At 47.8% G+C, this 12,605-nt stretch overlaps 1 protein-coding gene across 8 annotated transcripts in view; it reads right to left on the minus strand.

Moving 5' to 3' along the window:
• Window positions 1-12,605, minus strand: part of LOC135914649 (uncharacterized) — a 461,017-nt gene that overhangs the window by 436,580 nt on the left and 11,832 nt on the right. The gene's annotated exons all lie outside the window — the stretch shown is intronic.

Raw genomic sequence — 12,605 nt, forward strand, 5'->3', positions numbered from 1 at the left:
CCGCTATGCGTGTGGAAGTGGACGGTGAAGAAATAATGCCGGAGCAAGTTTCCGAGAAGTTTGGCTGGCGCGTCGCCGGTGAGAGGAAGACCCAAGAGCAAGAGAGCAAGCTAAGTCTAACCCCGGTCAACGGGGGGCCGGCGGCTGCCGGGCATCGTCGCCCGCAGCGGAAAAATTTCAAGAGCAAGCTACTCAAGGCAGCGAGGATGCCTGTGTTGCCGAGGCAAGATATCAAGATCGTCATGCGTCCCAGGGGAGGTCTGGACATTGGGGAAGTATCTAGATTCGAGATCAGCCGAGCCATCGTCGCAGCTGCGAATGTGAGTGGCGAGGAGGTGACGCAAGATGTTGTTTGCCCGAACAAACAGCAAAACATAGTTGTTATCAGTACGCCTAAGCGAGAGAACGCGGACCGCTACTCGGCAGTCAGAAGCATCACTATCAACGGCACGGCACACGAAGTCAGCGCCTACGAGACCGCCCCCCACGGCACCGTTAAGGGCGTCATCAGGGGTGTCCCGATGACGGACACTATTCAAGAAATCAACGACTACATCGTTCAAGAGTATAACCCCACTGCTATGCAAGCCAACCGCATCGGCAAGACGACAACGGTGGTCATCGCATTCGACGGCGACAAGGTCCCGAACTACATCAGATACGGCAACCTGCTGGTCGAGTGTTCGTTGTATCGCAAGCAGATCGATATGTGCTACCGTTGTGGTCGCCTCGGTCACCGGATGGACGTTTGTCCTAACCCCGAAGACAAGATATGCCGCGGTTGCGGCATGAATAATCCTGAAGAAAGCCATGTTTGCAGTAACCCCAAGTGCAGCCTCTGCGGGGGCAACCACTTCACCGCGGACAAGGAGTGTACAGCGAGGTTCAAGACGCCATACGTCGTTCGTAAACGGCGTTGGGAACGTCAGCAACGAGAACAGGTGCAGCAGCAGCAGCAGCAGCAGCAGCAGCCGAGGGGGCCAGCGTGGCAGCAGACAGCGTGGCAGCCACCGAGCGGGCGTCGTAGCCGCTCCCAGACCAGGCGAGGGAGAAGCACGAGCGATACCAGGTCACCATCGGCAGCTGGGGCTCGCAGGCGAGAATCTCGTTCGAGGTCCAAGTCGAAGACCCGGCGGAGCAACGGCGCCGAGAAACAGGTGGGCTGGGCAGCGGGGTCTCCCGTCGCTCTCGACAATAGCAATTTCCCTCCCCTCCCCTCCTCCCGCCCTTCCAAAGACAACGAGTGTAGACACTGTTTGGAACTCAAGGAGATAATAGAGAGGCAGAACAATCAAATCAAGGACCAAAACAATCAGATAAAAGCAATGATGGAGCGTATCGAGACGCTCAGTAGAACAAAGAACAGTGATAATGACGTCATTGCAGTTAAAAGGAAAGTACCCAAGAGAGACACCACCAGCGCTACTCCAGCGGTGACGAAGCTGATCACGTCATCGGCGCAGATCACATCACCGGCGTTGACGCAGTCAGTGACGTAAACTCCACAGACAGAAACGGCAGTGGTTGCCATGGAGGAAGAGAAGGCTGAGGCCGCCGTTGCTCCGACAATGGAGTCGGTCATGAGCATGCTTACGCAAATCTCCAGCCAAGTTTCCCAAATGTCTGCGCAAGTGAACAATCTAACAGTAAGAATGGATAATGTGGAGGCCAAATGCAGCCAACTCTCCGTTAGAGTCATGACGACGGATGCGAAAAATAAGCATCTCACCGTTGCCAAGATGAAGTCACCACGGCTTAATCTACGGGTCAGGCCGCGAAAAGTTGGTTCCGTGCGCAAATCTACCGCTCAAAAAGTAGAAAATGACGAAGACTAAAGGAAAGCAGAAAGAGACTGCGGTGTTATTTCAATGGAACTGTAGGAGTATTAGAAACAAGATAGGGGAGTTACAACTATTCGTTGATAAATTGGACCAAAAACCGGATATCATAGCGTTACAAGAGACCAACGGCCGGGCCAAGCTCGCAGGATACATTACGTATACGGACCCTAGCGAAAAGGGTACTGCGATCTTGGTCCGCAGCAACGTGGCGGCCACACAACACGTGACCGCTCAGCGAGGCTGCGAGCATACGCTCATCGAAATTCACAGCAGAAGAGTGGGGGGGGACAAGAACTTTTTCGTCCTGAATGCTTATTGCCGACCGTCCAGCAGGGTCATTGACTTTGAAGGCACCATATTGGACTGCATTAAAGAAGCAAAAACAAGACCGATTTTAGTGCTAGGAGGTTTTAACGCCGCCCACACGATGTGGGGTTATAAATATTCGTCCAAAAGAGGAAACCAATTGGTTAAAGCTATAGAGGACCACGACATGGAGGTGGTTAACGAACCGGGCGTACCAACCAGGACAGGCACTAGCACGGTCAGAGACACCACACCTGATCTGACGCTAGTTCGGGGGAACCTCGACGTAACTTGGCGTAACACGGGGGAAAATCTTGGCTCGGATCACGATATAATTTGTGTAACCCTCGGGGGGACTGACATCAAGGCGAAACTGGGTCAAGCCAACATTACAGACTGGGACCGGTTACGTAGAAGCGCAGACAGTGAAGGCGAGGATGAAAACCAAGACACCAAGACGTATGAGGCATGGGCCAAAAAGCAACGCGAATTTGTAAAGAAATTTACGCAGAAGATTACTACTACCACGCAAATACCCTTCGTAGACAGCAGGCTTAGTCACATGTGGGCGGCCAGGCACGGTCTTACTCGAAGGTGGAAGAGGCAAAGACATAACAAGAAGCTTCGCAGACGTATACACGCGGACAACAAGCAAGTGACCGAGTATGCGGAACAACTATGCAGGGAAAACTGGATGAAGATGTGTGATGACCTGCAAGGCACACTGTCTACGAAGAAGACTTGGAAGCTGTTGCGACACCTCATAGATCCATTCAAAAGCAAGAGCGCATGCGTCCGAGACCTCACAAGAACGATCAACAGTTACGACGGTGACGGGGAGAAGCTCATTCGTGAACTCACAAGTAAATACCTCAAGACCGAGAAGAGCGGTAACCCGACTCACGAGTATGAAGGCGATAGCAACGTCGAGATGGACGAAGCCTTCACCGAACTGGAGCTGGTTGCGGCCATCGATGAAAGTAATCAAGGCAGCGCACCGGGAATTGACGGCGTTACATACAAGATGCTAAAAAATATGGGCGACAAAAGCCGAGCTGAACTGCTAACCCTCGTCAACGCGTCCTGGGAGAAGGGTTCGTTACCAAAAGAATGGAAAGAAGCGGAGGTGCATTTCATTCCCAAGCCGGGGAAACCACCCCACGTCGACAATCTACGCCCCATCTCCCTCACGTCATGTGTAGGGAAGGTGGTCGAGCGTATGGTGTTCAAGAGACTACAGAGACATTTGGATGTCACTGATCAGATGCCACCGACCATGTACGGATTCCGGAGGCACCTGAGCACGCAAGACGTCTTGGTGCGAATACACGAGCTGGTTATCAAGCAAGCGAAGACCCCTACGCCAAGAGCTATCCTGGCGCTCGATCTCAAGGGGGCCTTCGATAACGTCACACACGAAAGTATTCTTCGTAACCTGCACCAAACTGGATGCGGAAAGCGGACATTCAAATATGTGCAGGATTTCTTAACCAATAGAACGGCAACCATCAAAATTGGAGAGGAGAAGTCGGAACCGATAGCCCTGGGAGACAGAGGCACTCCGCAAGGATCGGTTCTTTCGCCGCTTCTCTTCAACCTGGCACTCCTCCCTCTCCCGACTTTGCTTCAAGACATAGAGGGCATAGATCACGCTCTCTATGCAGACGATATCACTGTGTGGACGTCGAGGGCAGGGTCGGAGAGTTGGATGGAGGAGACCCTTCAGAGAGTGGCAAAGACCGTGCACGAGTTCGCTAAATCGTGCGGCCTCAGTTGCTCGCCACAGAAGTCCGAGTTACTCGTCATCAAGCCAAGAAGAAAGAAAGGAGACCAAGAGAACGTACGCATCACCATCGACGGGACGACCATAACACCAACCACGCAAGCACGTATCCTGGGTGTCATCTTCCAGAACAATGGCAAGGCGGGAGCGTCGATCGACAAAATCAAAGTTTCAACGGAACAAATTTCGAACATGATCAGAAGAGTCACAAACAGACAAAGGGGATTGAAAGAGGACGATTTACTGACGCTCGTCCAGGCCTTCTTGACGTCGCGCATCGTTTACGCGGCGCCGTACCTCAAGTTGCTGAAAAAAGACAGGGACCAGTTGAACGTCATTATACGAAAGGCAACCAAGATGGCGCTGGGCATTCCGAAGCATTCTTCGACCGACAAGCTTCTCGGCATGGCCAAGCACAACGTCGTCGAAGAGCTAATAGAAGCTCATCTATCTAATCAAAGAGTTCGGCTCAGTCAGACGTCGGCGGGACGTCGCGTTCTTGCCAAGTTGGGCTGGCAAGAGGCAGAGCGGAAGGAAACGGGGCCGTTACTCAGGTTGTGGGTGCATAAAATCCACAGTAAGCCACTGCCTAGAAACATGAGGTCGGGTCGTAACGACGGCCGCAGAGCAGCTCGTATAGCGGCCTTGACGGAGACTTTGGGTCAAATAGTAGAAGAGGAAGAGGGGGTCACTCTCTTCACAGACGCTTCGTTACCCAAGTTTTCATCGAAAGCAACGCTGGCAGTTACGACGCGGGATGTGCTCGTAACCTGCGCCTCCATCAAGACGTCTTTTCCAGAGGTGGCAGAAGAGGCCGCTATAGCGCTAGCACTCGCGCAGCCCAAGGTGGGAAGAATTGTCACCGACTCGCAAAAGGCGTATAACAACTACAGGAAGGGGTGGGTGTCTCTTGCGGCACTAGATATTCTCCAAAGTAAACGCGACGTACCTGAAAGGAAAGCTGAGTTAATATGGACACCGGCTCACTCTGGGCTGGAGGGCAACGAACTTGCCCACCAGTTCGCCCGAGAGATGGAACACCGGGTTGAGGAAGATGAGCCACAGTCCATATTTACTTACAGAGACATTACGAACCATTATAAGACGGAGAGGCGCCGTTACCCCGATCCTCACAAATCGCTTAGCAGAGAACAGCAAGTGATCTACAGGCAAATACAGGCAGGATCCTTCCCGCACCCTTACCTTCAAAACAAGATGTACCCGGAAAGGTACGAGAAGGATTGTACCTTCTGCAAAACTCATTTAGGCACGCTCCAACACGTCATTGGAGTATGCAATTTCATCAAGGCGATCCCCCCACCTCTTAACTGCCCCACTACCCTACCCCATGCCTCATCCACCCTTACCGAGCGATGGGAGACCTTGCTAACCAGCACCGCCCTGGAAGACCAGCTCGTCCTGATCTCCAGGGGCCAGGCGGCTAGGGAAGCATATGGGTCCCGTGAAGAGGGAACCACTTCCATCGACGGCGTCTAAGAAGATGTCGAGCTCGGCTCAATAAAGTTGTTTCTCTCTCTCTCTCTCTCTCTCTCTCTCTCTCCACGATAGTTTAATAAACGGCCAGCGTCATGCGCCTGCACACGCCGCGGTATACATCAGTGGTTATGGCGTTGCGCTGCTGAGCACGAGTTGGCGATTGCGCAATCCGGCGGCGGCTGCGCATGGCGCGGCCGCGCGGGCTTTATCTTCTTTCTTTCTTTTTCTTTCTTTCTTTACTAATAGTGTTAACCCTCGCTTGAGGGTTGTTACAGGGAGGGAAAATAGTACAACACAAGCAAATTTGACACTTCATAGCATCAGGTTGGGTGTTCACGATACAAAATATCAATCAAGCATTCAAATTTGTGCACATCCGTCTGATTGACAACAACATCAGGTAAGGCATTCCACATTTCAATTGCATCCGGGAAAAAAGAATAACGAAAAACATCAACACGTGTGTTATAAGGCTTGACGGCTCTGCTGTGGTTAATTCTCTCGCTACGATTTGCAGGGAACTGGACATATATTTCCTTTTTTATCTTCAGAACCCTTTGAAGTATCTGAAAAAAAAATCTTCAGTCTGGCTTTCTTCCTTCGGGTTTCCAGCAACTCAAGTCCACACGAACGCAGAATTGTTGTTACCGAGTCAGTCCTTCGATACCTTGAAGCAATAAAACGAGCAGCCATTCTCTGAATTCTTTCTAGTTTGTCTATTAAGACTTTTTGTTGGGGGCTCCAGACAACGCAAGCGTATTCTAAAGATGGACGTATGAGAGTTTTATAAGCAATTAATTTAGCATCTTTCGTTGCATGTTCCAGCTTTTTCTTCAGTGAATAAAGTTTTTGTGAAGCCATCGAGCACAGGTTATCTATATGTTTACGCCAGTCTAAGTTATGTGAAATTGTGATCCCTAAATACTTGAATGTATCTACATTTCTTAGTTTGTTGCTTGCAATATTATAAAAGAATGGTGCCACACTTTTTTTGTTAGTAACATGTGTAAAAGTCGATTTGTTGTAATTGATTTCCATGTCCCATTTTTCACACCAAAGGTGAAGGGAATGAAGAACCCGGTTAATTCTGATTTGGTCGTCAATGTGCGTTACTGTAGAATAAATTAAACAGTCGTCAGCAAAAAGCTTCAATTTCACAGGGAACTCGACAATCTCTGTAATGTCGTTAATGTAAACCAAGAACAGCAACGGGGCCAAAACAGACCCCTGGGGAACACCAGAAAGCACTTCTAACGCAGGGGATAAGCACTCGTCCACACGCACAACCTGCCTGCGATCGTGTAGGTAGGCTTCAATCCATTTTAGAATAGTGTCATTTATTCCTGCTTTATGTAGCTTGAATAGTAATTTATTGTGCGAAACTTTGTCGAAGGCTTTCGCAAAGTCTACGCAGATGACGTCCATTTGTTCTTGGGCGTCTATAGCTGAAGTAAAATCATGAATAGTTTCTACGAGCTGGGTTACTGTAGAAAGTCCCTTTCGGAAACCATGTTGGTGCTGATAAAAAAAGTTGTTATTTTCAAGAAAAACGAGAATATGCTTACTTATGATATGCTCTAAGACTTTACAACAGACGCTAGTCAGGGAAACTGGGCAATAGTTATTTATTAGCTATCGGTTACCGTTTTTAAAAACAGGAGTTATGACTGCGCAACGCCAGTCTTGTGGCAACGAGTGAGTTTGCAATGACTTAACAAAGATACTATTTAAGAAAAAGGACACCCACTCCGCGTATCGCTTTAGAAATTGGGTTGGTATTCCATCCGGCCCGCTAGCCTTCTTAGACTCTAAAAGTAGTAGTTGGTTAAACACGCCTGCTTGAGTGATGACAAGTTTTTCCATCCCACATGAAAAGGAAGACGGCAGACAGGCGACTGCGCAATCGCTGCTAGGCGCTGAAAAAACTGATTGGAAGAAATCATTAAAATGACTCGCAATATTTGCTTTTTGCGTTACTATTACATTGTTAACTTGGATCTTGTTTATTTGTTCTTTTTTATCATTCAGATAAAGCCAGAATTTTTGTGGTGATGTTTTCATAAAATTACTTAATGTTTCGTTAAAGAATTGCTCTTTTGATTCCTTCAGAGCCGTTTTCAGTGCCCTTCGCAATTTCGATACCTCGACGGAGATACCTTGCCTTTTGCGTAAACGCTTTATTTTACGCTTAATATGGATGATATGTCGATTAATCCAAGGGTTCCGTCGTTTTATATTTTTTAGTCGAGTTGGGATGAAACTATCAACGCAATGTCTTATAATTTTCTTGAGGCGCTGCCATAGTTCGTCAACCGATTCACAATCGCAGGCAAGTTCAAATTGATTAAATGATAATTCTAAAAAATCGAGAATAGATGTGTCGTCTGCCCGACTATAGTCCTTAACTTTCAAAGCGATCTGCGATGAGTACAGAGTCTATAGGTACGCGGAGGGCTGATAGTTTCGTGGGCGCTGCGTTCTACCCACTTAGTCACAGAGAAACAAATCCAAGAACAGCGGACACTCCCATAGAGCCCAGCGTCCGACTTGACTGTAGCGCACCAAGTGGGTGGCGTGAACACCTGAACCACACTTCCGGTTTCGGTTTCAGGCCCACGCGTTTTGAACGCTAGCTGGTACGTGCTACGCCATCTGCGCTGATCGGCACGGCATTTGTTTTTCCTTTACTTCTCAACCGCGCGCTGTCTTGGTGCGTAATCTTTATAACCCTTCATCGAAGCTGTCCGCTGTGCAATTTCATAAGTTACACGAAGACGCCTTGTGAAATGAGGAAATGTTTATTTTGATCTATAAGCATGCTCGTTACGGGCTTCTTGCGCGTACTTCCATTGTTGTGACACCAGGTAAACAGCAGTAGTTCCCGTATGAAGCTCCGCCGAACGACATCAGTTGATAAAATTAGAAGCATGAGTAATTTTGGTATTTAAACCTTACAGTAAAACTGCGTGTAGAGGAGAAACGCGTGAAAGTGGTGAATGGTTGAAATTACGAACAAAAGCAATTCGCTTTTACAAACATCGCGTAGAAACACCTGAAGCATCACAAGCTATACCATACAAAAATGTGACGAAGACATCTGATTTCCAATTATTCTCCGATGTCCTGGCCTTATTTCCTGCTCTTTAAAAGCACGAACACACGGGAGACTGCGTATTTTTGACACAACTCTGCCTGAGCCGACGCGGTGCTATGACACGTAAACAGATGTGGACACAACACAAGCTCCTCCAGCCAGACGCTCTCAGAATACCTTCTACGTGCACTCTTGACATCCGTGTGGGAATAAAGCATATTTCAGTCGTTCAGAAGATGGAATTTCCCAGCTACGAGTTACTGGTTTTTTAACTCCTCCGCTTTATGTTTTGCGCGTTGTTCTCGCGCAAGCAACACACTCCCCTGTTATTGCTACTGGCGATCACTCGTCGTGTTTTCGACAAAAGTGAGTAATTAAATGAGTTAAATGTCACTGGGGGCACCATAAAGGGGGTCACAATTATGTCCTAGTGAGATTCAGTTCACGCCAAAATGCGCCACAACGCCCGGAACACCCAGGGCGCCGCGCCCAAAAGCTACCTCAAAATGTACCGAAATAAGTTAAAATAATGTTGGAGGCCAGAGAAAGCGTCACAAGCATGACCCAGTAAGATTCAGTACACACCAAACTAACTGAGCCACAATGGCTGAGCTGTTTCCCGCTAACTGCGTCACAAAAGGCAGAGCAGGATGCCACGCAGACTGTCGCGCAAAATTTATCACCTTGTGATTATCCAATAGCACAGGTGTGCCCTGTCCTAGTGCAGCAGGAACGCAAAATTCGCAGGAAGTCCATGAAACCAGAGCTAAATTAAATAAAACAAGAAAGTCGCAGTTTCTCCCAAAAAGCAAAGCATGGATCGCGATAGCGAATTAGTAGACAATTATACGAAACGAGGATAGTAATTTTATCGGCCGTATTAACTCGTAAACGTTCGCTAACTAAATCAACAAACATTGTGTCTCATGCGCGCACAAACATGAACGCATCTATCTCCATGACTGCGCACACTTGGTATCAAAACACTGGAATGAGAAAGCGAGGCCGCAGCAGCGAATCAATTAACCTTCGTGCTGCCCCTCGCTTCAACGCGAGATAAACGGCGACAACACGGCGCACACGAAGTTTTCAATACTCGGCGCACTCTGCCTTATCTCAGATTGCACTCCTCATAAGGCCATCGACGAGGTAAAGACACCCCCTCCCTCCCCTTCTCCTTGCGAGCCAAGGAATTTTCCGATTGGAAATTTCTGATTGACAATTTTGCTCTGATTGAAATATTTCAGAAGTTAATTTATTAATGATAACTAATGTTGTCATTGGGCAAAATACAAGGAAATGTCTTTGTTGCTCCAAGCGACAGCAAACAACGTTACCTTGGTAATTGCGCAGCTACGTGCCATTCGCATATTAACACGAACTTATCGCTCGGCGCGCGACGCGCCTGCATGATTTAGAACTTACGCGAATGTTACCTTTGATTCCATTTGTTGTGCATGTCGTCCCCGAATCCTGTATAATCAGATTGCATGCGCGATACAAATGTGTAGCAGTTTCTGGAAACCCCAAGGGCACTCGAGCACTGAAACCTTCGACGAGTGATGCATAAAAAGCGCTTGACCCGCTAATCATATTTCGACGATCGCCGACTGTGTTCGCCAATATTGTTGTGCTTCGAGTGTCACGTTAGTTTCGTAATTCACAGTTTCGCCAGTGTGTTCTTGATGGTCGCTATGTGGCAATATTGTTATGGGAATGATGGGAGTATAGAAAGACTGTATTTACAATATATACATACAAGATGAGCCAGAATAGTTAAGATGGTTGGCCACCAACAACACGGAACAGCCAGCGTCTCGCAATCTTCTTCCTCTCTCTTCTTTCATCCTTCCGTAACAATATTTTAGAGCGCAGCTCATAGGCGCCTGTTTCTGCAACGAGCAGCGGCGTTCCCCGCGTAACCGAACAAACGAACACAGCGAAACATGAGAGCGAACAGTGCGCACAGCGGGGGATGCAGGAAGTGGCGAGAGAGAAGAGCGAGGAGGAAAGCGGAGAGAAGGCCGCAGAGGAACCATGAGGCGGAAAGCGGAGGAAGGTATGACGAAAGCGTGAGGAGAAAAGCGCGGTGCTGCGCACGAGGGGCATTGCGGCGATGGCTATGAAATGGCGCCAGAGTAGCGTGAGTCGTCTGGGTCTGTCGGTGGCGGCTTCTGTGAATCGTGCCAACTCGTCACCCGCGCGCTTGCTCCACGCGCTGGGTCTCGTTATCTCCAGATTAGCGAGGCAGTCGCACCTCACTTGGCTCCATTTGCAACGTGCCGCACGAGACCGACTATACGCGCCAGCCGATATATCGCTAAATGAAAACACGTATAGAGCTGTCCTTAAACTTTGCACTAGGGAGTATCGTAATCGTCGGTGAGTTTTTAAATTATGGCGAAAGTCACGTGGGGCACCCTGAACATATATTCGGAACATCCCGGCGACCAGTGGTCGCTGGGGTACATACCCGGTAGCACACTGGCCCACATTTTTAAGATGCACTATTTCAGATGCCGCATTTAGATGCACAGGAACACCTGATTCGGAAAAAATGGTGGTGACTCGCTGAGGAAGACAAGGTCTTGCTTAGCATAATTGTGAACATATTGTAGGAGTACGATTTTTAGCGCGCTGCCCTCCCTGCAGAGACGATGTATTCATGCAAAAATACACACAGTTCCGCACAATGAACATGCCGAGTGGTCGCACTGAAGGCTGTCGTGAGAAATCTACCAGACATCCTCGTGGTCCTGTTGTTTTCTCGGTTTTTCTATGATGCTTTCCTCTTTTTTTTTATGAAGCGCTGGAAATGTCTTAAATTTGCTACTAGTCGAGATTTCCGCATTAAGAACATAAAGAAAGAACATAGTATTCGGAACAATGCTTTTCTGAAACCTAAGAAATAAATAAGAAATTGTTCTTACTGTATGAATGATGATGCTGACAAATGATGATGATCAGAATTTATGGCGCGTATCCACTAAGGAAGATAGGCTAACGGTGCTGCCACAGGACGTAGCTAAAAACAAGCAGGAAATCACACCGTCTAGGTGGAAAACAAGGTTAGTGTCAATTGTCTCCCTTGTCCTATTCTTAAGCGCTGCTCCTTCGTAAAAACATGTACCAACAGGGCCAATTTAGCACACTGTTGGAAAATAAAAAAGCAGAAGAAAGGTCGAATACAGAGGATAACGGAACTTCTTTCCCACTATTTCGTAGGAATTTGCCTAAAGTCCGCTTTGTCTGGGTCTCCTGTCATAGCGGAGTCTTTTTAAATTAATCAGCTGACTCACTTGCATCGTCGTCACTGAATGTATTAGTCTTAAATTTCCTTCCCGATTTCGCTGTTTTAACAAAAGCTAGATTTAAATGTCTTGTATTTCTCAATTGTAATGAATCATGCCTACTTTATGCAGATGATTTTTGACATCTAAATTACCGGTAGAACACGAGCAAATGCCTTTCTCGACAATGCGAGGTTACCTCATCAAGCTTCCATTGTATAGTTTCCCGCCTAAACATTTACCTTTATAGATCTGGTTTATCCATAATTAACGTCTGCACTTTTTGCAATGAACCAAAAACTATGAACCATTTCTTACTTTCCTGCTGCCGCTTCTCCTCTCTCTACGTAAAGTTCCTCATATTTCTAATTACTAAGCTTGGGTTAGCGCTTATTACACCAAATATTTGGTCCTCTGCTGCCTATCAATTAGGCACAAGGCACGGGTTAATGATTACTGCTGTACACTAGTTCATTGAAGCGTCAGGAAGGTTTCGCTGCTAGGGTACCGGCTGTGGGACACTTTTTCCATTTTATCCTCAATTTATGTATAGGCCCTCTAAACAATTTCATTGGCATTTACTTGCCTCTTACACCGTGTTGAATGTTTGCCTTCACCCCTCTTGGTATTTTGTTAGATGCACTTCTCAATCAACCCAGTGTGACCAATCATCCCCCTGGGGGTACGCACCATGTTTTGAGGCAACAACTGCCGCGTCCTCCCACGGTTCGTGCCGCATCTTTGGAGCACGTCATGAAGTGCGAGTCAAAGGAGAAGAAAAAAGGAATATCTCG

The sequence above is a fragment of the Dermacentor albipictus genome, chromosome 4 (genome assembly GCF_038994185.2).
Source record: "Dermacentor albipictus isolate Rhodes 1998 colony chromosome 4, USDA_Dalb.pri_finalv2, whole genome shotgun sequence".
NCBI lineage: Eukaryota > Metazoa > Arthropoda > Arachnida > Ixodida > Ixodidae > Dermacentor > Dermacentor albipictus.